The sequence below is a fragment of the Heliangelus exortis genome, chromosome 10 (assembly GCF_036169615.1).
Source record: "Heliangelus exortis chromosome 10, bHelExo1.hap1, whole genome shotgun sequence".
Classification (NCBI taxonomy): domain Eukaryota; kingdom Metazoa; phylum Chordata; class Aves; order Apodiformes; family Trochilidae; genus Heliangelus; species Heliangelus exortis.
The window spans coordinates 4093927-4117080 of record NC_092431.1 but is presented as its reverse complement, the minus strand read 5'-3'; the positions used below and the strand labels follow the sequence as shown (position 1 = coordinate 4117080).

At 37.2% G+C, this 23154-nt stretch overlaps 1 long non-coding RNA gene across 2 annotated transcripts in view; it reads left to right on the top strand.

The window, feature by feature from the left end:
* The window catches only part of LOC139800218 (uncharacterized), a 48041-nt gene that overhangs the window by 5476 nt on the left and 19411 nt on the right, over positions 1 to 23154 (top strand). For both annotated transcript variants that reach the window (XR_011727652.1, XR_011727651.1), the window contains exon 2: positions 20750 to 20902. This is a non-coding gene — a long non-coding RNA (uncharacterized lncRNA). The remainder of the gene's footprint in view (positions 1 to 20749; positions 20903 to 23154) is intronic.

Sequence of the window (23154 nt, the reverse complement as noted above, 5' to 3'; positions counted from 1 at the left end):
GGACTAACATCAAAGCTAGGGCAGGTTTATAAGGACCTTACCCTATCAAGTTCTTAAAATCTTCAAGGACTGAGATGGTCCATACCTCTGGGCATAATTCTGTATTTTGGCAGCAGCACAGTGAATAAATTTTCTTTTTATCTATCCAGAACGTTTCTTTTTACAACTTGTATCCATTGCTTCCTTTCCCAGGGGTGACCCTGCCTTTCCTGTCCCAAGGGCAGAATGTTGGATCAGGTACAACCCTCTGTTCACCTGACCCCAGGTGGTTTCAGTCAAAACTGTGTCACTTGACCTGTCACTTCCCAACCTGGACTGATTTACTGCCTTGTGCTGTCTTGGGTGTGGGATTTCATGTTTGTCTTGTTTTTAGATATATTCATAAATTTATAATGTGAAGGGATGAGTCACCAAGCAATTATTTCTTGTAATGTATATGAATTACTAAGTTCCAGATAGATTGTTCAGCATGACTTTGTAACAAATTGAATAATCAGGAGAGAAAGAATGCACTTGCTGAGTTTTTATTGCTATATGTATGTAAAGGGCTGGATTAGAACACAAACTTAAACTTTAAGCTTTCAGTTGTTGGCATTACAATTATAGGCAATGTCACAGTCATAGAATTCCAGGCTTTTGGGGAAGGGATTTTCTGTCTGTCCAGTTGCTGGAGCAGTGGGACTCAAAGGTTACCAGAACAATGGAAGTAAATACATGGTTATTCTTTTCTTTGCTGGCGTTGATGTTGCATCACTAAGAGAAGGGAGAAGTTTTAAAAAATTCTTTAAAAATTCTTTAAAAATTAAAAATTCTTTAAGTTAGAGAAGAGTAGATTTAGACTGGATGTTAGGAAAAATTTTTTTACCGTGAGGGTAGTGGAAAAATGGAACAGCTTGCCCAGGGAGGTTGCCCAGGGATGAGGTTGAGGCTTCATCCCTGGAGATATTTCAAGGTGAGGACTGAGGAGGCTCTGAGCAACCTGATCTAGTCCCTGCTTACTACAGGGGGTTGGAATAGATGACCTTTAGAGGTCCCTTCCATCCCAAATCATTCTATATTTATATGGTTCTATGGTTCTCTGATTCTATGAATCTATTAAAAGCTGCTGCCACTCATTCCACCTGGTGAAAGCTATTTGTTTGGTCAGACCTCAGACCAAGGCAGGGAGCTTAATGAAACCAGAAGAATTTTTCTCTGTGTGTGGTATGAAACACCATACAAATACTTTTAAACCAATGCATTTTAGTATAGAAAGAAGTACCCAGAAAAAGGATTCCCATCATCCTGGAAATTTCTTTTCCTTTCCTCTTCCTCAAAATAAGAGTGGGAAGTCCAAAGTCATATTCTAATAACAGTGTGTTTTCAGCCATTATGCAATATGGAATATGATGTCACGTCCTCCCCATTTACTTCAGTGGTATGAAAACTTGTCTTTCTTACTGTATTTTTTTATTTTACTCAGAAGAATTTCTCACTACATGATGTGGTATCAGTATAGAATCATTGAAGTAACCAGTCCTAGAGTCCATGTGTACAATGAATCATATAAACCAAATTTAATTCAGAAGTAAAAATCCTAGCCTTATCCAGATCTTCTTACTCAAATATCCTTCTAAATTTTTTACTTGGCCTTGTTTTCTGTGGAGATTGTAGCTCACTTTTTCCAAACTTAAAATTACAATATTATTTTAAGATTTAGATCAATGCTTTATTGCTTTTTAAAAAGCCAGCACAGAATTTTGTTTTACTTTATTCCTTAAGAGAATATTGAAAAAAATATTTTTAGAGATATTCTACTGATTTGTACTTGCTATTTTTAGCCTGGTTCATTCCCCTTCCCTTCCTTATAGCTGTAGAGACTGAAAAGCTCTGGGGATTTGCATGAATTTGCTATTGTTGTATACTCCATAACTTCAAAATATTTCTCTACTATCCAAAGGTAAATAAATCAGTTGTGTAAAATAAATAAAAGCTATGAAACATCCAGATGGAGCTTTCAAGCCATCAAAAAAGTAATCAGCATTTTGCTTAGCAACCACACTTTAATTATGCTTGTTAATCTTGGAGGTGGAAACAGAAGTGGAAGATCTGATGCTTTGCTAAGATTGATTGATATCATAAAATGTCCTTGAATAAAAGGACAGAAATAACCTGACCTTTAGAAACTGGTACACAAACAAAGTGTGCTTAAAAAGATTTTGTTATCTTATACATGTTTGATCACTTGTAAGTGTGTTGTCATCAAGGTGTTAGAATTTTCTTATAGGCTGGATAATCTCTTGAAAGGAAACAATTTTGGGGAAGGGAATAAAAAAGTTGCTGCTACTTGAGGTGAAGAAAAGGCTTGATTTCTAACACATGAGCAAAACAACATTGTGGTGAAAACTTCAAGCTGTTAACAAACCACTCTTCCTAGCAGAAGTATTTTTTCTAGAAATGTAGATTGACTTGGTGATAACCATGACTGCCAGAACAAATCCAGGCTGGCATTCATCAGACCACATATAAACCAATGGAATCACCCCTTGTTGTGCTGCAAATACTGGGAAAAAAGAGGCACCTCCAGAGGATAAGTTATCTCATCCCCAAAAGGTGTTTACCATAGGTCAGCTGAACCTCCTGTCCCTGTGCCTTCTTTATTTACATAGGATGGAAATGAGATCCATCTGACAGAATGAGGATAACAACATCAGTGCTAAATCACTGTGATTTGTCACAATCTGAAATATTCTTGAGTAATCTCTAATTAACTATATTACTTTCCACTGACTTAATGAACTTTGACTCAACTGCTCAGCTGTAGGTACCACAGCCTTGGTGTTTCAGATGTAGTCGACCTCACTGCTCATTTGGTCAGATTGGACTAAAGCTTTTGATACAAAAAGGTAAACTTTATTGCAGTCTTCAGTCTTTTTTCTCCTATGAGAAAGATTGCCATATACATAGTGAAATAAAAAGCAAGTTAGCACATTAAATCATCCTATAATATTGATTCCCCAGAATCTGAAGGAATAAAAACCACAAAAAACTTCTGTCATCATGTATGGTGACATAATAATGTGATTCTTCTTCATGTTTCCATGGAAAATAAGTATGTTAAATATTGTTCCATTACTGAACTCCTGAAAACATCTGTAAGAAGGTATCACTGGAAACAGTGAATAATACACTAGTATGAAATTGTTGAAATCAGTTTCAGCACCTTAATCTAGAGACACTTTTATAAAGAATGAGGTGTTACAGTTTCATCATGAGAGCTTCCTTGTGATAAACCTGTGTTCCAATCCAGACTCTGTGTATGCACAATGGGGATATTAAAGAGTCCTTGTCCCTGACTGACCAGAGAGTAAGAAGTCCAGCAGTCAAACAATACCAATATTATGCTAAAGTTAAGAAAACTTGCTTGTTTGATTTTCAAAAATCCTATTTCTATGCATCCAACTGAAAGAACCTATATGATACCAAGATCATCTTCAACTGCACCATCTGTTAGCAGCTCATAATCTTACTGCAGCTAAGTGTGATGAAAGCCAATTTAACAATTAATGCAGATGTCTCTTTAGAGGATTCATTTATATATATATATATCTTCAATGCTGTTTACCAACAAGATTATGATGCAAAAATCTCAACTGGGCTGATTTTTACCCTGTTCTTATGAATTTTAAACTAGGACCTGTGCAAATGATAGATCTGCATGACATCCATAGAGGCATGTTGGGGGTGAATCAGAGCTTCCCCTCTTTTGTCTAAGAAAAATAATCATAATTTTTCCATCCCTTGCTGAAACTTAACAGCGTGCCAGGTGGCAGCCACCATTTCAGAGACATATGCTTGAAAAGCAAAGCATCTATCCAGTCATCCTGAGGCAATTGCCCTCACAAATGTGATTCCAGTGATAACTGTACTGGATTTGGACCATGCAGCAAAATTAAACTCATGGTCTCACAGGCTTTTAAACACTACTTGGCCTGACAACAGAATCACTCTGTGCTAGCAACTTATTTCTTTTTCTATTTTTTTTTCCCTCATCTAAAGTGTTCCCCAAGTAGATGGGCATTGTTTCTTCTTTTTTTTAAAGATGCAATTTGTAGCATAGTAAGCAAAGATACAGACATCTGGACTAGCTCTGTGCCAAAATACTTGATGCCCTTTCTAAAACACTGCTTACCCTTCACATCTGCTGGAGGGGAAAAAGTAACAAAAAGCAAACCAAAGCAATACCCTCTGTGCACACATGTTCACAAAATCTTGCATCTACAGGCTCCTGTTGCCTTTGTAGTCTTGAACCAAGGCAATGAAAAGGGTCACCTGAATTTACCTGTGGTTACATTTAGACACAATCCATTTCTCCCTTCCAAACTTCTCTCATAACACACAAAGGATGAGCTGGAGAGACCTGAAAAAAAAAGTGGCAGGTAAAAGTATGCCAGGGGCCTTGCTTCATGTTCTTCAGTCAGTGGGTATCCCCTATGCAATGGGAGACCTGTGGTAGTGAAGAGTGGCCTTGAGAAACAAACCTGGATGGAAGTTCTGGGAATCTGTGTCTTTTGAATTATTGCAGACACAGTACAGTTTCTCCATGTGTAGAAACAGGTTTTGGTCCTTCAGTACTTATGCTGTGTTCTCAGTTCATGTCTTGTGACATAATTTTTGTCTTCCCTGAAATCTCTCTCTGGAAGTGTCAATGATGCTGTGGCCATCACAGGCTCCAACTTTCCCTTGGATTAGTGTCTGACTTAGCTCTAGCAAAGGTAAGTTCAGAGGGTAGAAACTATCCCCATGTCTCTTACAGAATTACCAGGAACTTAAGAGAATTACTTCACTCATTCAAAAATAAGCCAGAAAGGAAATAAAACCTTGAGAGAGGTACTGAATAGAAGAATGGGAAAATATAATATGCAGAGCTTTCCTTTTATAGAGTCTTTAGTCAGAGATGATTCTTTTTTCTGGGATCACCTCTGCCTTCCCTTTTTGACTTCAGTAGCTCCATGCATTTTTTTGCAGTGCCCAAAAAGTTAGCTGATCTTATTTTAGCTACTTCTTCCAAGTACTTCTTCCTGCTTTTCAGGTTAAGTGTATCTAGTTTTCTTGAATTAAATAGGGGCACATAGGTGCTCTTTTGTCTGGCCAATTTCTTGAGTAATCCATTGGTTTTAGGAAAGGAAGCGAGAAATTAAAATATGTTTTTACATAAAAAAAGACAGAGCCAGCTGAAAACAATTGTTTATACTGTCATTCATATCACATTGTCTTATTTTCATGACATACAACAGTCCTTACAGCCAAATCAGATGAATCTGTTACACATTGGTATTTTCTGTAGTAAAACTTTGTTCACTGTGGCTTTAAAAGGAAAAGGAGGCATACAAAACAGTAAAAGCAGATGTTCCTGACTCCAACAGATATTCCCAGTACAGGTACTTAATATTTTTGATGCACCCATCTGTGTGGCCTTACCTCAGGTGATTTGTGACTCTAAAAGATGTGACATTTGCAGCTTAATGATATTATATACCAGCCATCAGTATATCAATCACTGCTGCCAGATGCAAATGTAGCCTGTCACCAAAAGACATCCCTTTTCCCAAAGCAGTTTTATGTCAAGATGAGAGCAATGTGTTCCTGTCTGAGCTCACACAGACCCTCTCCACTGAAGTCCATGGAATTATACAGAAATTAAACTAGGTTACATCCACATATATATGATAAAATCTTTTTTCATCCTTGTAAAATCATGCAGTGATCTCAGATGCAAGTGCAGTGCTGCACTATTCTGTGATGGAGGGGTGTGCAAATTCATCCCCATGTGTTACTGCTGGAACTAAATGGACTTTCCTTAACATGGAATTTTTTCCATGGACTGTTATTACAACTGGGGAGCATTGGCTATGGGGACCTAATACAGGAGAGCAATAATTAAATGACATCCACAGAAGAAGTCCCTAGAACATCATCTAAAAGATATTAAGAAGCCCCCTGAGTTCACTTTAACCCTTGGGTATCCAGACTCTTGGGGCAGCTGTCCAACTATCCTGGAAATTTGAGAATTACCTCCTAGATTCCTGCATCTTTGGACAGCCCCATGGCTAAATCAGGAATCTCAGACTCCTGTATTTCTTCATGTGTTCACTAGAACTATTAATATCTGAGGATTCAAAAATAAGATATCAGACAAGGCTCCTAAGGTTTCCTGATCCCAGATGTTTTCCTCTTCAGGTGGAATTTCCCATAGTTTACTGTTAATGTAATATTTCAGAATGCAACATATTTCCAACACATCTACTGTCAGGTTGCAGGTACTTAGAAAATATTTGGGTTTTTTTCCTCCATATAGCAGCACTGCCAATCATTGTCTAATTCTACTCACTGAACGTTTGAGTTCCTATTATCATTACTTAATTAATTGGTTATTATAACATACTATTATACCACACTATAGTAATTATACTATAATCACTTGGTTATTTGATGGCAGTCATGTCCCAATAAGTAGCTTGGGCCCAAGTCATGCCAACACGAAGTCTTCCAGGAGTTAATTTTCCCAGGCCACCTCAGGTCATGGTTGAACTTCATGTCTGAATGACAGCTTTTGAGTTTGTTACTATGGATTTTTTGATGCCTATCAAACATCCAGACTCTTTCAGGCCTTCCTGCTGCCTATTTTCAGATGCTCACCTGAAGCACCTGAGGCTCCGATGCTCAAACTGCAGAATCCACAACACAGTTCCTGGGTGCATCGTGGCATCATATGAACTCATTCCTACCCTCGTCCCAGATCTTGGTTTCTGTATTATGAAAATCAGGTCCCAAGGGCAGGATGGGTCTTCAGAATCCATAACTCAGTACACTGACCTGGAAAAAAGGGATTCAAGACAATTCAGCCACACATAGTGCATCAACCATACAGCATAGAGGACTTCAAACCTCTCTATGCTCCCTTGACATCCAGTGGACAGATATCAGCTGTCCCAGCTGGTAATTTACTCATCCAACAGCTGAGGGGTTCCTTGGAGAAGGAAGGTAGGGAGAGCAGATGTTTAAAGGGAGGAAATTTAAATAGGTGTCTGAATTAATGGTGGATGAATACCAATGCTTTGTGGAATGCTAAACCATAGAGCAGCTTCATGACAGTTTCAGTGGGTATAATCCTACTGCAGTGTTTTATCAAGCATGGCCACAGTTAGTCCCATTAACTTTTGTGAGGGTCTTTACAGTAGCCTGTGGGATACCACTCCAGAGAAATGTGGTGCTTTTTCATCATTTCTCCTAGAGTTTTAAGGCTTTCTAGTCTTGCAGCTCTGAAATATTTATAGATGCTTATAATTACTGAAATGCCTTCTTGGGAAATATTCAAGCTGCTGTTTTAAAAATGTGTAAGTTTGGCTTGCTTTAACAGCTATTTCTGACTTCAGATGCAAAATATCCTTTCCTTTCACCGCTTACTCACTCCCTCAACTTTTGGGTTGGGTGTGGGGAGCGGAAGAGACAGAGCCCAAGCATTTCTCAGTTTGTCTTTAGTAATACTTATACTGCAGCAGTGATTAGGGCTCTCTTGTTACCAGCAGGAGACAGCCAGAAGGATCTGTTGACAAAGACTGTAATCACTGCAAAATTGTTTTTTTGTTGTTGTTGGATTTTGCTGTATATCAAGTTCTCTTCAGAGACACAACTGGATATCTTTCTTTTTGCCTCTGACCTTTCTGGGTCCATTAGTCTGAAATATTCTGTCAGCTGAAACTCTGTGGAAGAGAATGGTGGGGACAGAGAAAGCTGAAATAATTATTGATTGGATATTTTCAGATAAGTGGCAATTCTCGTGTTGCATCTGAGCTTCACTTTTGCTACAGGTGACATATCAGTACAATCTATTATTAACAATATCAATAGCAATTTTCTGAAAATAATTATGATTATGACAGTATCAATAATATCACATTGTACTTAGCAAATTTACAGCTTTCAGTATTTTATTAAAAGGTCACTGTTATTATTATCCTTGAGGCTTTTGTAAGGGATGGTGAAACTAGGGAGTAAAAAAGAACTTAATTTGTTCAAGGTCACTCCATAGAGCAATGGAAACACTATGAATTGAAATCAGTTTCCTGAGTCCCAAGCCAGCTCTTCAGTGTATGGCAACAATGCTTCAGTGTATGGCAACAAAGGACAGCAGGTACTTAGGAGGAGAAAATACCACATCATTAAATGAAAAGCACCACATTAAACATTTTTGCTTTATACATTTTTTTGTTCATTCCCTTTTATAAATTCCAGAATTTCACATTTCTTTACAAGACATAAAGGAGAGAGGAATTATGCCCAGTGACTGTTACCATTAATAAATATTTTGGACATTATTTTTTCCTAAATAAAACAAGCTGGGATATGTTAGCAGGTAGGATGTAGAATGAAGAATAGAGTATAATTACTAGTGATGTTACTGTGTTCAGGTGAAGTAAAGATGTAGGCTATATAGGTTGGCTAGAAGACCTGCACTGATTTCTTGTTACCTTTGTAAGAACACACTCCCATCTTTTCCACCATGAGAGTCAGGTAACACCTAACATCACAAACCATTCATCACTAAAGGGGCAGCATTTGCCAGTCACTGAATTTCATAGAATCATTTCATAGAATGGTTTGGGCTGGCAGGAACCTTAAAGAACCTCCAGTTCCAACCCCCTGCCATGGGGGGGTTGCTCCTGCCCACTAGACCAGTTGCTCCAAGCCCTGTCCAACCTGGCCTTGAAGAATTCCTGGGATGGGACAGCCACAGCTCCTCTGGACAACCTGTGCTGTTGTCTCAACACCCCCACACTAAAGAGTTTCTTCCTAATATCCAAACCTCCCATCTTTAGATTTAAAGCCATTATCCTTTGTCCTATCACTGTGTCCTTCGAGAAAACAGTCCCTCCCCAGCTTTCCTGTAGCCCCTTCAGGCATTGGAAAGTGCTCTAAAATCTCCCCAAACCTTTTCTTCTTGGTAGGAGAGGTGCTAAAAGTATTTCCTATTCTAACGTTGTGCATGGGCTTTCTCAGTATCACTCTGAGCTAGTGGACAGATCTGAAAAAGAAACAAACCAAAAACCTGAACCAAGAGAGATTCCAAGCAGGTGGGAAGATCTCCTTTTGTTGTTGGGCTCAGAAGTTAAGCAAACACCAATTTGTGTGCAGTGTTCTTTGTCCAGCAGCAATCCCAACTTACCAATTATTAACATTACTTTTGATTAGTTCAGCAACTCTCAAAGGGTAAATGCTGCATTAATAATGAGCTGTAGGCATTAGCAGGACATGTGAAGGTCTTACTGCACTGACTAGGGGTATTCCCACTGAGAATATTTGTGGAAAAGTGGTATAAATAAGGAAGCTATTAAAATGCTCTAGATTTTCAATGACTACAAGAATCTGGGGCACTTAAATTTTTTAAGAGTTTTTCTTTTTTTTTTTTTTTTTAGGATGTGGAAACTAAATGGATTTAAAGCAGCTAAAAAAGCCAAAGAAAAAAGTTTTCAATTTTCTATTTTAATAATATAGTTTTTGTTAGGATGCTTGGTAAGGTAACACAGTGGATCATATTTTCCACTGACATAAGTTTTTCAAGATGCACTGTTTTTTCTGAAAGACCTATTCCTGTTTACACCCATGTTTCGTTAAGGACTGCAGATCACTTTCAAATAGAAGGATTAATTAAATTTTCATTGTGGGAAATGTGCAGAGCCAGATTGCATGAATAATTGAACTGTGTAGCCTAAAACTCAGAAAGGGATACGCTGGATGAAGCTGAAAAGCCTACATACATGTGTGTGTGATGTGAAGTATTCTGTCCAATTGAAGATGGTTGTTGAAATTGCAAAACAAAAAAGATGTTATTTAAAAGCAACTTCTTTGATTTAAGGTATTCAACAAACAAAAACAAAAACAAAAAAATGAACACAAAAAAAAAAAAAAAAAAAAAAAAAGAATGAATGAATGAATGAATGAATGAATGAATGAAAGAAAGAAAAGAAAAGCATTGAAAAGACCAGTACCCATCATTGCTTAAGAATTCAATAAATATTCATCTTCACTGAATGGGAATCTTCCCAGTTATCTCAAGAGACTCATTTCAGGTCTTTGCAAGGAGAGGGTAAAATCAGACGTGCTAAAAGATTTTTGTAGCAGTACAAAGTCTTGGTTAGTGGATGAGGCAAAATATACCAGGATTTTTAGTAATCATAACAACAGTTCACAGAGAAATGGTGTTTAGGGATACAACTTAACATAGTACCAGATGAAAACCTGTTGAAATGTGTTTTCCAAATTAATAAAAAAGAGAGGAATTATTTTCTTCTATTTTCTCTCTCTCCCTCTCTCTTTATGTTGTCTGCCATGGAAAACCAGACCTGAAAATATTTGCCTTCCAAATTAATTTCATCTAGATTTCCTTCTATCAAAATTGTGATCTTGTTTCTATTTTGAAATGAACTTGATAAGAATAAGGTTTTCTGAGAAAATTGAAAAGTGTAGCTAGAAATGAAATATTTGATTCTTTTCAGCTAGCCAAAATCTAAATAAAATTTTCAGTGCAAAACAATTGAACCAGCCGTTCAGCACTTTGAAGAATGATTGCCAGGGAAAGAAGCAATTATATAAAAAGATTAGACCTGGTTTTCCACTTTATAATAAGCAGCATAATTTAATCTAATTCATAGGTTTTCTTCTTATTCAATTTAGGATTAAATTAGGTTCTACATTTCACCAATATATATCTGAATTAAATAATAAGGTTTAGACTTTCTCACGTACTAAATTTCCTATCATATGAGTTAATACAGAACATCAGTCAAGGACTGAGAAATGAGCTAATACTTTTAAGGTGAAAAGGCTGATTTCTTTCTTACTGTTCAGTGTCTGTAAGTCACAAATTTGAACTATGACAGTAGGATAATAGTTTGGTATCTGTGGAGATCATGTTTGGTTTGCCCTGCTGCAGCAGCTCTTTGAAGCATAGAAGATACTGTGGTGATTAAATATAGAATAAATATTTTAAAAAGCATGAAAAACAGGATAAGCAACTTAAAGATCAGCATAATTCTAGAAAATGAACTCATTAAATTTATTAACATCACTTATGTTAGCAAAGCCAAATATCTTTTATTTTCTTTAGTCATGATCTGCTTTGAAGTGATAGATGTAGATAAATGAATGAATGAATCAGTGACAGTACAAAGTAATCTGTTATAATAAAACTGCTATAAGAATACAATATACTTAATTCTTTATGTAAGTCAGTGCAGACTTTGTGCTCCAAATAAAATAAAGTGTAAGTGCTTGGTGCCCCTCACCCGGGAAACAGATTAAATCTGCAAGTAACAGATCAGAGCCTTGCAGCACTGCTTCTGTTGGGGTGGTTAGTTTTGCAAAACACAGATCTGTCACTGAAACTGAACCCTAAACCTTGAAACTTATTTTCCAAGACAGGTTTTAAGTCCATTTTTTTTGTTGTTGTTGCCACTCATGAGAGAGATTTTTAAATCAGTTGAAGAAAACAATAGCTCAAACCAACATATTTTTATATATTAGCATATTCAAAACTTTGGAACTTCCCAGGTTCTGATTTATTGCTCTGTAATTTTAAACACCCAAATATCTTTGAATATCTTTTTTTTAAAGCCCTGGTCTTTGTGCCCATTGCATACAACCCTGTTAATTCTAACAGCAAGTAGCTGAACAGTTTTTAATCATTAATGGATCTTATCCCTGTGAGACAGAGAAATGCTCTCCCAGCCTTGGAAGCCTGAGAATGGCACTTGGAATAGATTTAGAGGCTTTTCCAGGGACACAGAGAACCTGGGGTGAAGCCAGGAAGTGGACTCATGCTCCTCAAATTCAATCCATTGCTTTTTCTGCTCACTCCTCTGGAAAGGGCCAGGGTGGGAGCAGACAAGGATGATGGTTTCAGAACACTTTTATCTCATTATTGTCTGATTCCTTCCCTAATTACTTTACTCCTTGTGCTAATATGCAACAGATTGTCTTGAGCATGGCACAGTCCACTAGAATCTCACTTCACTGCAACTTTATTACTTGGAAATTGTGATTTTAATGCTTCATTTGTCTTTGATGTTACTTCATAAGTGACAATTTTGAGACTCTAGAGAGAACAGCCTAATGTTTTTGCAGTCCTCAGTGTGTCACATAGGCACAGTGCACTAAACACTTAGAGCTGCTGCTCATGCCTTTTTTATGATCTCTGCAATGGGACATGAAGGCTAAATATACAGATATCCATCTGGGCTAGGATTCAGGCACTGCACTGGGACTCATTGTGGGCAAAACATAGCTCTAGGGAGGCCAGACAATTGAAAAAATAGAAAAGAAGCTTAAAATATATATATTTTTTCATTCTTTGGGAAAGCTCACGTCATGGATTTCAGTTCTTGACTTAGTGATGATACTTTCTGTATTTCCAGCAGGAATCCAAGAGTGTGTAAGTAGATTCATCCTGCTGGGATAAGCTCCTAGACCGTTTAGAAACACATGGAAATATTCTCATTGACATCTTTTGAATCATAGGACTGTCCAGTAATCAAATTTAATATGACAAAAATAGAATTTTAAAAAAAAATGCTACAGTTCTGTATATTTGAAACATTTTAAAGCCCTTATACATGTTTTGTGATTATTTTTGTGCCTCTTGTGGGGTTAGGCCCATGCAGTATCCTGCAGGCACCTCATCACCTGTGCCAAATATCACAAGTTTGAGAAAGAGGTTTATGTCAGATTCTGCAGCTCCCACTCCTGCTAGAGACCCTTCAGCTGAAGTCACATTGATCTGGTGACATCTCACTTAGGGGAACATCATTAGAGAGAATTCTGACCTCAAGAGAGGGAAAAGCAGCAGAAATAGCTGAGATGTTCAGGAACAAGTCTCATGTTTGTGTAAAAACATTTGTGGTACCAAATTAGAGATCACATAAAGGGAGAAAAAGGCAGAAAGTGGAACATGGCTGGAACTTTCTCTGGTGGATTGCTTTCCAAGGTTTTCAGGAAGCATCTGGCACAGACACTCCAATTGCAGTGACATTTTACTTCCCAAAATATAGCAGAGGAAAAATTAAAATGGGATCACAGCACATAAGTCTGAATTAATCTTTCTCTCTCTCCTTTATCTTCCCATAACTTCCATATATGACTTCTACCACAACAAAGGCTGAGATTCTGGGCAAATGTACAGTGATGTAAACTGATACAGTTCTTCAGCAAAGCTTCATTAATTTGTAGTGCTGGCAATATGACCTTACTAACATTGTTGGAATTATGTTTGATGCCTACTACAGATTTAGAAAATGGCTTTCAAAGACATGACTGATTATGCTACATTTGCCTCTTTGAAAGAAAGTGGATATTTCTCTCTGGAACTTCTAATCCCCTATGACATTTCAAGTGTAAGTAGTATAATCATAATCATAATCAAACTCAAAGGATCAAGAAATGAAAAAGAGTAATTACAGATTAGAAGAAAAATTACCACAGTCTTAAAGGGATGACAGAGGTTTAATTGCTATGTGAAAAATGTTTCATTTGTGCCAAAAAAAAAGAGGAATCTGAATGTGTACTTTGTGTAACCTTGTTGTCTTTGGGAAGTGAACATGTGAGAGAACAGAACGGACTCTGGGTTTCTGAGCAGAGTAGAACCTGAACTTTCCTGTTCTAAGGAAAGGGCTGGGGAGGGGTGGGAAAGGGAGGGATGAGCCTCCCACCTCCTCTTGCTGTGGAGGTATCAGAAAATCATGGAAAATGGCCCATAACACTGCCACCAGGAAAGCAGGATGGGAGCTGTGGTCATGTTGTTATCTCTGGTGGTCTCCTCTCTCTAAAGCTAGAAATGGATTTATCCATACAAAGGTTATAGACAGAAAGTGCAATCCTTTCAGCCAGGAAATCTACAGATTTACGAATTTCTCAAAGTTATGAAGAAGAATTTATTCCACAGAAATATTAAATTTCACAGGTCCTCACAGCAATTTCATAGCATATTATTAATATCTGAAGACTATCTCTAGTGTTTTGTAAAGCTTGCCATGCATTTCCAGGTCCATGGAGTATGTCTACAGTAACCCATGAATGCCATGAGAGGCAATTTTAACACCCCTGCACTCACTCACAAGGGCTCAGCCCTCGTCATTTGCCACTGGTGTGATTTTAGCTCTTGCTGATCTCAGCCCACAATCCCCAGGTACATCTTAGAGGTGAGGAAAAGCCAGCAGATTTTCCCACAAGGCTGTTTTTTTCCATCACCACCCTCTTCTGGGGAAATAGGGAAGTTTAGCACTTTTAAGAATAAGTGGTGCTGTACCACATCGACCCCAGAGAGAAGAATGTGCCCTGATCAGTTTCCTAGACAGAATCAGGCACTCCATCAGGTGCAGCCTTTTAAGCATTCTCTCCATCCTTTCTCAGAGCTCGATAGATTTGGTATCTTTCAAGCTAAATGTTAGATCAGCATGGATCTGTTGTACTCATAACTCCTACGTAGAGGCAGAACTGGGGCTGAGTGCTGTGTTTACTCGATTTCTGACTATTTTCTAGTACAGATAACGGAGCCAAGCAGCTCCCTCTCCAGCAGGTGACTTTCAACATAACCAAAAATGCACTTTCCAAAAACCATTTGTCACTTTTGATTGTAACTTCAAGATGTCAGGGGCTTTGCTGTGTAATTGAAGCAGCTGGTAGAGGTTGAAATTTCAGTAGCGTTGTATTAATTCTGCTAAAATCAGTAATAAAAATTGCAAATCTGATCAGTTGCCATGACTTCAAGCTTTATTTTGCCAACACATTTCAGAATTCCAGTCTTGCTGTCATCTCAACTGGAGTGCTACTTTCTTTGGGTACTGTGCTGTCACTATGCTATTTTTTCTTAACTGTTGGCTTTCTGATTGCTGATGAAGTGAACAGGATGGGGTATGACACACACTATAAAACTGAAATGAGAGCACAGGGAAAAAGTACTTATTATTTCACTCAGAATGAACTTGGCAATGGCAACTTCTTCCTATCTGGCCTAGAAAACCCAGCAGGTAAGTTCAGGTACTTGCTTATTTTATATACTTACTCTTTGACAATTTATTTTAAAGTATTTCCCAACCTTTGCTTTTCACAACTTAATGTGGGGTACAAAAATATGATTCTTCTATCCGTGTATTTCATAATCTTTAGAGACTGTTTCCCTGGCTTGCTGCACTGATGAGCTGGTCTTGGGAACATGTAATTTCATTAATATATCTTCTGCTTCAAGCATAACCAGCAGAATTTAATTGCTGATGATCTCCTTATGGAAGAAAATTTCTGGTTTTAAAAATTTAAAGTTTTAAGTGTTTAATTGAATATTGTGTATTAACTATTGACTTACACTACATTTGGGATTCTGTTGCAAACATATCCCCAAATCCCTATTTTTAATAGCCTTTTAGGCCTTAAAGTGGACTTTAAAAATCTAATTTAATTCTCAGAGTCTTTAAATATGCTCATAAAAAAGACTATGTTTCTTCTTCACAAACTTTGGACACTTGGTTATAAGAAGGAGAGTAAAGAACATTTAACCGAAACAAAAATCTGAAAAGCTGAATTTCAGAGTAAGTTCAAAGAATATTTCCACTCACAGCTCAGTGTATTTAAGATTTCAGACATGTGCTTTATGACAGGAGTCAGAAAATTACTGATGTGTCCTTAGCTGTAATAACTGATTTAAAGAAATAAGGGATAAAAATTATAAACAAGTGCTGCTCTGTTTCCAAATATGAACAACAAGTAATAGTGCAGTATTGCCTGAAAATTTATAAAAAAGCTCAAACCAGCAGTCCATGTTCTACTAAAAAAAGTAATCCATCTTTTTTTTTCTACTAAAAAAAGTAATCCATTCTTTTTTCTTTTCTGTATTAGTAAGCTCTAGATTAATTATTATTCTTAAATTAGACTTCTCAGGCTTTCATTACAGAAACAATAAATTTTTAGCTCTACTTTATGTTTAAACTTTTGAATACAAACTTCTGAACATATCAGTGATGTAAAGTTGTAACTGCAGAGAACTGATTAAAGTATTGGTGGTGTTTCTAATTCTCTTTAAGTATTAAGACTTTAACTATTAGACTGGGTTTTATTCCCACCAAACGTGTCACTCCACCTTAAAAATGTTGCTTTATGCTTGGAACTGGAGTAACAGAAAAAAAGACCAGAAAATACTTTTAGATCATCCAGAGAAGTGAAGCAGCATCCTATTAAAGGTGAAAGTAAAATTTACTCTGGAAGTCTTTAGTATTTTGTTTTCCTCAAGGAAAAAAAAATCAGAAACAATTAGATCAAGTACTTGACAATTCTGTTGGATCAAGACTACTGAATGCAGTGACAACTCCAAGCAGTGAGTTGGAGTGGTAAGACTGGGAACATTTTAGGTGTTGTAGCCAAATTGTACAGAAACTGCCTTGTTACACCAGAAAAAACATCCAGAATATATCTGTATAAATAGTTTTTCTTCAAGAATAATTCACATAAGAAAACAATTCATGCCATATCTGTCTCATTTAAAACATAAACCAGAAAATCCATGGATAACTGCCAGGGAAATATCAACAACACAAGGAGGGGAAAAATCAACTTTATATACCAGTTTTGCATTTTTACTGCTAACACAATTGTTGACATTGTAAATTGACTCTTAACATCATAAATGGCTTCCCACACATTGTAAAGTAAATCCTCAAGACTTTTATTCATATCATAAATGGCTTCTTAACATGTAAATGGCCTCCTTCACACAGCAGTTTAAATCCCATGGGTTTTTATTGACAACATAAGTCATACAGTGCATTGCATTTTTCTACCATTGTTGGGTTTCATTTAAAAACTAAATAAAAGTTTGAGGAAATAAAACACAGGGCTTTGCACATTTTCAATTGTGGCCACCCTTGTTTTTCTGCTCCTGTGATGAATGTGAAATGTCAAAAAGACTTGATAGTCTTTTCCTATGTTTAACTCCCCTTTGCAAAATCACATCCCTGAACAAGAGTTCACCCATCTTGGTATTTCAGGAGGGTGTAAAAAAAATGAGAAAACTGATGTAAGAAACTATAAAATGGTAACTACAGTCACTCCCATTTCTTTGGCACCTTTCACTTGCATTTCAGAGCACTTCAGAAAATACAAAAAATGAATTTCAGGAAGCAATACAAGAAAGCATTTTTCATATTAAATGACAATATAATCTAAATTCTGAATTAATATTGCTGTGTTGCTTGGCTTTACCCTGAAATGCCTGTCTCCCTGAAAGAGAAGATGAAGTTATAAACTAATGGAAGCAAGAAAAATGTGTTGTTCTTACCTATGCTGCTTTTGTAAATAGTCTGTGTAAGTGAACACATAATTTCAAACAATTTAGGGAAAAAAATAAACAAGATATTGCTCAGCAAGTATCTGAGTAGGATATTGTGGCTGCAGTTCCCATGTGTTATGATTCCTGTAGCTCAATGCAATACAGGATAGAGTATATTAAAACTACTAAGAAGATGGAAACTTAGATGTTTGGGATTGTCTTAGCAGGTCCAAAATTCAGAACTGAGTAATTTCATCAGGATGCTGAAATACATATCACTCACTGCACATAAGCAAATCCATCCCACCCATCTGGAGTTTCTGGACAGCCAGCAGATGAGAAAATACATGGTAGACTCACAAAATAGTTGGGATGCTTTCAGGAGAGAAAGCAGATTAGTTGGAATTGGATGCCCTGATGAGCTCCACCCAAATTATTACACCTTGAGTAATACATAGCTACAAAGATAGGACATATCTCCTTCTTCTAAAACAGAGCAAAAAATAGCTTTCAGTTATGTGTTCAGTTCTGGGCCCCTCAGTTCAAGAAGGATATTGAGGTCCTCGAACAGGTCCAAAGGAGGCAACTGGGCTGGTGAAGGGACTCGAACACAGATCCTATGAGGAGAGGCTGAGGGAGCTGGGGGTGTTCAGCCTGAAGAAGAGGAGGCTCAGGGGAGACCTCATCACTCTCTACAACTCCCTGAAAGGAGGTTGGAGCCGGGGGGGGGTTGGTCTCTTTTCCCAGGCAGCTCTCAGAAGACAAGAGGGCATGGTCTTAAATTTTGCCGGGGGAAGTTCAGATTGGATATTAGAAAGAATTTTTTCACGGAAAGGGTGATCAGACATTGGAACGGGCTGCCTGGGGAGGTGGTGGACTCTTCATCCCTGGAGACATTTAAAAAGAGACTCGATATGGCACTCAGTGCCATGGTCTAGTGACTGTGGTGGTAGTTGTTCAAGGGTTGGACTCGATGATCTCTGAGGTCCCTTCCAACCCAGCCTGTTCTATGATTCTATGATTCTATGAGCATATCCATCTGTACATTTTCATATACAATAATTAAACCATTCTTCACTGGCACTACTGTCCATGTGGGTTAATTTCCTATCCTGCCCTAGGAACATTGCACACATTGGATATTGGGTACCTGCACCTTGGGTGAGGACATCCATGTCTTACTCACTCTTATGGGAACAGCTCCTGTATTTGAGCTGCTGACAGCACAATGCAAAATGCTATAAATCAGTGACTGTTTTACACAGTGAGTATTCAGTTCAGATTTCTGAGGGAGAACCAGGTGTTCAAATATTTTGAAGAGCTATATAAAAGTGTCAAAGGTTACATTTGAAAATATCATTCTAAGCCCCAAATCATTAACATTATTGACCCCTTTTCCTCAGTCCATGTTGAAATTAAGCTCCATGAGCTCAGCTAACCTTATGGTCCTGGCTGGTAAGTCAGAAACCTGACATTTTATCATGCTCTGATAGGATAGCAACTTCTGCATTCCTGAGCAGTGGAGTTCCTACCAGGTGTGTTTGATCTTCAGACTTAATCACAAGGTCAATAATCTTGTTTTAAAGGAAATTATTCAATGACATTCTCCTTTTCTTGCCAATTAAAAAGTGAACAACATCTCAAAACTTCCTCAGGTATAGATCAGCTCAAATACATTTAACAAAATCATGACTGTCTTTACACAACCTGAGTTTTCCCAATATGCAATTACATTAACATACATATTACATTTCTGTTCACATAATGTAACTGGACAACCAGATCTTATTTTTTCAATTTAAGTCTAAAAAGCAATTGCCAAACACATTCAGAAAGCACCGTCTTCAGAAGGCTGATGAACTATTTAATATTTAAAAGTTTCTTTTAAAATTGTCTTTGAGGACAAAAGATTATACTGTGGAGTTGCTCTGACTTTGAAAGTCAGCTCATTAATCATAGTTAATGCTCCTTGTTATAGCAGATAGTAATCTGTACTTCTTATAAACTGACACTGCCCACAGCATGAAAATATTTCTGATCCATCTAATAAAAATTTATAGTGCTTTCCATTCTAAGGCAGGTGTCCCATATTCTTTGTAGCAGGTATCTACAAAGTAAGGAAGTTTCAAACTTTACTTGAAAAATTATAAATATTTATACTAATTTTCTATATTAGTTTCTTTCTGTGTAAATATACAGGTCTGATATGGCTATTCCAGCTTCCTGAGACAAGTTCAGAAAAGCTGCAAGGATTTGAATTCACCCACATTGCTTTTCCTCTGTTCTTGTGTTTAAGCAATCATATCATAATGAACTTTTATATGGAATGAAGATCCTCAGAAATACTTTGTTCTAATTACTTACTTAAAGGAAATAAAGCATCTCAGGAGGTTGTAGGTTTGGATACAGAAAATGTGCAAATTGAAATCTCGGACCACTGTTTTTTTTATAATGAAGCAGAATTTAATCTTTCTGTTGAGACCTTTCTGACACAATCACTGTAGTGATGACTGGTGAATCAAAAATATTTATTAAGTGTAATTCACTGTATTTTTCTTTGTGGTGCAGTTCAGAATATTTTTTAATCAGGAAGGTCACTAATTGTCACTGCTGTTGGAAGCTGTTGATGTTTTTCACCTTGAACATTGTCTCATCCCTAGGTGATGCTCCTAAATTCTGAACCCAAGGACACCAAATCTGGACCTCCAATCTGAAAAGGCTCTGAAGTTCCATAATTGTAACATCTTTGAAGCACTGAGTTCGTTGCACAGTAACTAAATGGTTGGTTTACATATGTTCAGCTTGGTCATGCATAAGTGAGCATTTTGTGAGAGATTTTTTGAGACTTTGCACATCATGCTCAGTGAGAAATGTACTCCACGCTTTTAAGCAGCCCTGAACGTTGCTTCTGTTCCACATTTTGTTTTCTTTTTTTGACTTATAATGACTGTTTTAAAATCCTTTTTTAAAATCCTTGGCTAGAAAACTGAATTCAAATCAGCACATCTGTGATGTCTTCTACTGTGTTTCCTTTGCTTACAACTTAATTCACACTCTGGAAGCCATTGGTCATTCCTGCTGTATCTACTTCAATATACAGTTTGCTACTTCTGTACAATTTGCTTCATCATGACTAAACTTGCACAATAAATTCCTTCCTGAGTGTGTGGAGAACATCCTGCTCAATTTCAGGGTTAGTATGTTAGTCAGCTTGTAAGTCAAGAAGACTCAAGCCCCCTGTAGGACTTTTCCAGCTGATGAAGAAATCTCCAGTTTTCTGCCTCCCACCCCTGGAAAAAGTGTGGTAGCATCTTTGTGTATGTCTTGATCTGTGAAAAGCTTGTGTAAAAGCTAATGAATGTGCATTCTCTGCTCTCCCTCTTTCTCACTCTGCCTGAGAAGCCTGTGAGTCATGAGAACCATCTGGCACTCAGTTCTTCATCTGCAGGAAGGCTGGCAGACAGCAAGAAGCTCACTTGAGTACCTGAGATGCCCTCTTGGTAAAGCACAGAAGTCGAAGCTAAAAGAATGATTGAGGAAAGTCCTACCCACCAGGTGAGACACTAGGAACACCTACAATTTCAGATGATGTTTCTTGGACTTCCTAAATTGGCAGTCTATCTAAACATCCTTCTCCTTCCAGTTTCTGTAAGTGATGAAGAAAGACAATATTCTGTTGGCCTGCATACCTGAAGCTTGATGTGGCTGGAATGTTTAGATGAGGGCACTCTCACAGGATAAGCAGAGAGGAGAACTCCCTCAAGCTTTCACTTTAGACATGCTCCCAGGAAAAGAAAAACTCTTCCTGGACATTGTCTGCTCTTTCCAGTATCAAAATCAAAAGATGCCAGGGCAGAACTGCCCCAGAATCTATAACCTGAAAAATCAGAAGTCTCAGAGGAACTGTTTTTTGTTTTTTTGGTTTTTTTCCTCTAAATAAATATAAACCAGGCTGAGCTCAAAGGATGGATTTGAATTCGGAGTCCAGCAGCATCATGTTTTGGATTCAAATTTTCCAAACAGAATATGTATCCACAGATTAATCCAAATTCAACCTGATGCATTAATTACTTGAGATGTTTAGTACTTGGAATTTAACCTAAAATTTTGTATAATGATCACATGCTACCCCAAACATTATAACCAACACTGAGCATTCTGATTAGTTCCATGTTTGCTATACAAAGATCTTATTACTGCAGATCAACTAGAACAAAACATAGAAACAACACGTATTGGAATTCAAAGGTAAGAACTTCTATAGCAAATTATATATCTGTGGAAGATGATGAACTGCAATATTTTAATTTAATGAGAGTTTGATCAAAAAACAGAGCCTGGGATTTCTCCATCTCATTAGCGTGTAAGTGAACAATAATCCCTTTGATCTAATTTAATGTAAACTACAATTTAATCCTCCCTCATCTTTAGGAGTTTATTCTCTGAAGGTGATAGGTGTTCCTCAGCATTCAATAGAACACTGCTTAATCTATCGTAAGTTTTCCTCCCTGAAACCAATAAATCATTTAGCTTAAATATTCTTTAGGTGTGTAGGGAGCTGTTTAGAACATGTTCTCCTTTATGTGAACTACAGTAGACTCATAACTACATCCCCTCTGCTAAGTGGAAGGATATTTTTATTCAGCTTGGAGAAGATATTGTTGACTTTTACAACTATACAAAGATATATAGAGTTTCCTCTTCATTTTCCCTGAGCTACAATTTTGGTGGCTGGTTATTTTCAGACAGGACTACAGGCTGTAGACATCTTTGTTGGCAAACAGTCAGGTTAAAAGGGGAAAATGAGGAGCCTCAGCAACACTGAGGACTGTGGTAGCACTGACACATCATTGCTGGGAAGTGTGGAATGTGGAAAGTACTGCTTAAAAAAAGTCAAGACTGAAGGAAATATGGTGTGGTGACATTTCAAACGGGCAGATCCTCTCAGTTTTTTCTTTCAAAAGTCAGAATGACAGGGTGTATGCTTTTGTACAATTTTTTTTTTTTTTATCTATGCCACTTTTAAAAACCTTAATAGTTTCACCAGCAAACTTCTGGTTTGTGCAAGCCATCTTCATTTGAGCTCTATGCTCTTCTTCCAGATGTTACATCTTTGCCCATACTACTCTGATTCTATTTTATGCTTTTGTTTGAACTCCAGTGGGATTATTTTTTTTTTCTCTTCCCTTCATAGATGCCAATCTAAATTGCATTGACTGATTGTGTGTGACCATCTAAGCTGACAAACTGTGACTTAAATGGGACAGTGTCAATTTTTCTCAGACAGGGAAAAGTCATTTCAAATGCAGAAGCCTGTGCTGAAATGATCCATTGAATTTGACTTATTGGTTTGAAGGTTAACATTTCAGTGATGTACACTGTCATTAATAAGATATATATTTGTGTTGTGATTGTCCAGTGATAACTGCAAAAGGAATGAGGCTGAAGTTTGTTGTTGTTTTCTAAGCCAAGGCTTATTTATAAAAATAAGCCTTGAAAATAATTGTGAAGCGGGCATGTCCTAAAATCAGTGCCCCCAGCAAGTAACAGGATCTGAGGAAGACACTTAGGTTAAATGCAGAAATAGGGCTCTGCCCCATCCTGGGGGACACAGTGTATATTCTGAGTTTCACAGTTAAAAAATTTAGGAATTCCATAAGGTTTTATTTTTGAACACCTAATCTGACAATAACAAACAAGGAACAACATTACAAACAACAATGAAAGGGATCAAATTGCATTTATGCAGAAAAAGCTTCTAAACCACTGGTGATTTGTTAATATCTAAAAGTGTCTAAATATAAATG